Raw genomic sequence first — 3,917 nt, 5'->3', positions numbered from 1 at the left:
GGGGTTTTTCCTTGCCGCCGTCACCACAGGCTTGCTCATTAGGGATAAAATAGTCTAATTATAGAATTTAATAATTTATTCTTATTTCTAGTTAATTAGTTTTTTTTATTTTTTATTATTATTTTTCATTTTCCCCTCCTTTTTCTCTGTTTTCTTCTTTTGTAAAGCTGCTTTGAGACAATGTTCATTGTAAAACGCGCTATACAAAATAAACTGAATTGAATTGAATTGAATTGAACAAACGTTCGTTCTAAATGTCTGGACAATTTCACACCCATTTTCCACAAAACTAAATGTGAAATGTGAATGTGAAAATAAAGACAGAGTTAACTGTTAGAAAATCACTTGGGTGTGTTTGAGATTTTATTGCAAATGACAGGTCATGTAATGTTAATGTGCCCATCACTGGACTGAGATGTGGCCTTCACTGGACTGAGATAGGCTACTTTACTTCAACCTGTGTTTTATATAAGCAGAACATGGAGAGGTGTGTGAAAGCTCTTCAAGGAGTTTGAATGTCTGGGTTTTCGTTTCATATCAATCAGATCAGAAGTAACTAGCTACTTGAGTAGTTTTTTCATTAGATACTTTTTTACTCTTACTCAAGTAACTATTAAGATTGTTACTTTTACTTTTACTTGAGTAAATATTTCTATAAGTACTTGTACTTTTACTTGAATACAGATTTTGGATACTCTACCCACCTCTGTGTAATACACTGATGTTACCGCTAGAGATCAGATTCAGACCAGATTCCAGTTTCAGTGGATAGCATCAAGAAATCTGGACTGTCCACTGGTTTGAAGGGGTTTAAATTTGCAGTAATTCTCTGTGAATATTAACACATAATTTACAGTGATTACTACATTGATTAAATTTATAGTAGTATTTTATTCTGGGGACTGAAGGAGACACCGCGTTAATCAGAGCTTCTGTGTTTCATTTTGGACAGAAGGGAGATTCCTCCCATAATGTAGAGTTCACTTACAGTATGTATGAATTAATATTTTTCTCATGCAGGAATATCAATGAATTCAAGCAGCTGCTCAATTTAGAGGTGTGTGTTATATTAAGATAATGTAAAATTACATGACATCCAAAAACACTTAAGTCATGTTGGTCCAATAATCACACTGTAATGTCTTCATGTTCACATCTAAATGTTTCATCAGTCTAATCTAAAGTCTAATCCAATAGTCCAACTCCACAGTAGACCTGCCCTGTTTACTGAGATATTCTAGTTTCAGGTGTATACATTTCATTACACACAAGGTACTGATGGAGTAAAGTTCAGAGTATCACCTAAGCAGCAGTGTACATGTGCTTCTTTCAGAGAAAGTTGTAGTCACTAGTGTGAGATCTTTGTTTAACATTCTCAAAAGTCTGCAGCGTTTGTTTCTGGAACCTGGTGAGTTTTGTCCCTTGGTTCTGTTTGTTTAAACATATACAAACACAGCAATCACACTCAGATCCACACCAAAACACTCAGGCCGAGATCACCTGAACGGGATCACCTGAACGAGATCACCTGAACGAGGATCGATTTCCAAATGAAACAGCTGTAAACTCTGGACAGGAAACTGTTCTGACTGGAGTGTGTCACATGTTCAAAATGTCTATTCTGATCTGTTCTCTGATCTGTTAGTTTACCTGCTGATGGAGCAGTGCCAAGCCTTCATCTTCAGAGAGTCGATGGTGAATAAACCCCTGACCCTCCCATGTAGCTGCTCAGGACATTGTCCAGAGGTTCGGTGGATCCGCTTCATTCCTAAAAGAGCCGTCGTTGCTCCGAGTGGGATGTGTCCCAAACAACAGCATTCACAAAGCAGATATTCAGTGTCAGGAGATACAAGCAGAGGAGATTTCTCCCTGACCATCAGTTCAGTAACCTACAATGATGCCGGCTCCTACATGTGCAGCTGTAACGGACAATCAGTTACTGAAGTAAAGCTGAAAGTTATCGGTAAATGTGCTTGCTGTCATCAGCAGAAAATTCTGTCACTCTTAACATGTCTGTAGTAAAGTATGACCAGCCACACTAAATGCTAAAAGTAATAAGGTGATCTGTTTTTGTTTACCTGGAAGTTCCGACATTTGTAAAGGCTTTGGAGGGGGAGAACGTCACCCTCCCGTGCTACGGAGACACTCGACATGACGTTAAAGATGTAAAATGGATGAAAGATGGACACAGGGTTCTGCTGTACACTCCTGCTAACAGATTGGTGACTACTGAAAGCAAATTTACGATGTCAGTAGAAGGCTTTCTAGACGGTGATCTCTCTCTCCACATCAGTCCAGTTCACCCGTCTGATGCAGGATTATATCAGTGTCTCATCCATGATGAATCTCAGGACGGAGAACCAGGAGCTGTTTTACTGAAGGTAGAAGGTAAATGGATCTCTTATTCTAATGATACTTCCAGACCTTGTACACTGAAAGGTAAAGGTTTTGTTAAGTTACTGTGAACTGAGTGAACATTCCAGTCTAGTGTTTATTTGTAAATGCAGTCCCACTTTGTACTGTTTTGTACTGATGTACTGTATAGTCAGTCTCCATGCATGTCAGGTAGCGTGTTAACATCCAAACAGACACAAAAAATCCCTCTTAGTGTTGACGCTTCTACAGTTTCTCAGTCTACAGCTTTGAATATTTCCTAATAAATAATGTAATTGTTGTTGTTTTTTATCCAGGACTACAATTCACAACCAACAACAGCGCTCAAGTTTCAGTACTGCATGTGCTACTAGGATTGTTCCTCATCACTGTGTGAGAAAGCAGAGACTGATCCAGATTTAATCCAAAGTATGAATTAATATTTGGCTTTTATTTTGTTGTGTCATTGTCCTGTGTGTTTATTGTACTGTATCATGTATAATTGCACTTTATTCGATCTTATGTACTGTTACTTGTTGCACCATGGTCCTGGAGTCATTTTTGTTCCATTAAGTTATATAGCAGTGATGTGCTGTGGGGTTCATGGCTGGTGAGGCACTGTCTCTTACAGAGTCAGATTTACAAATACATGAATTTAATAGAGTAGATTAAATTCACCATTCAGTTGGCTGCTTGCACATTGATTAATGGTTATTTATTACGTCCTGTTTTGAGTGGAGTGGTCATACTGAACGAAGAGGAAACACAGAGGTTCAGAAGAGGTCATTCAGAGGTCCTACATAAAAGGTCTGTTCTTTAACCAGTGTATAATCTGGAAGTGGAGGAGCAGCAGCATTTCATTTTCTTATCAGAAAAGAAGAAATATCACCACAACATCTCTGCTTTATAAAACAACACACTGTGAAGTGTTTTATTTCCATTGTTTAAAAGTGCATATACTGTATTTTACTATGCTTTTATGATGCTGATTGAAGGAACAAAATATTATAATCCTGTACTTAACTGTAAGAGAAACTCTGATTCTGTATACTGTTGTGGTGATATTTGTATCATCTAGGCTGTGTGATTGTCTTTAGTGATTTGCTTATAGTAAAGTGATATAAAGACACAAGAAAAACTGTTTAAATCATATTTTGTATCTGAATAAAATGGAATTGAAATATTTTGAATGAGAACTTGAATACATAAGTAATCACGTAATTTGTTAAGATTGTCCACTAGATGGCAGTAGAATACACAAAAGATTCTAGCCTGCATCATTCGAGTTTGTGTTTTTTTCCTATTTCATTTATTTTTCGAAAAAGCATTCTGAAGATTCAGAATTGATTCCACACAGTGACGGAAATATTGCTAGTCTGGAGATGTTCGGATTGAAAGACATAATTAGACAAAGCTAGAACATAACAGTTAGAAGCTGTTTTTTATTATACATATATTTAATTAACATTGCACTGTTTATTTTATTATATCTCGTTTCCTGTCTTTCCACAAATGTTTCAGAATCGACTCAATTGATTCAGATT

Source organism: Hemibagrus wyckioides, linkage group LG13 (genome assembly GCF_019097595.1).
Source record: "Hemibagrus wyckioides isolate EC202008001 linkage group LG13, SWU_Hwy_1.0, whole genome shotgun sequence".
NCBI classification, from domain to species: Eukaryota; Metazoa; Chordata; class Actinopteri; order Siluriformes; family Bagridae; genus Hemibagrus; species Hemibagrus wyckioides.
Note: the sequence above shows the minus strand (reverse complement) of the source record.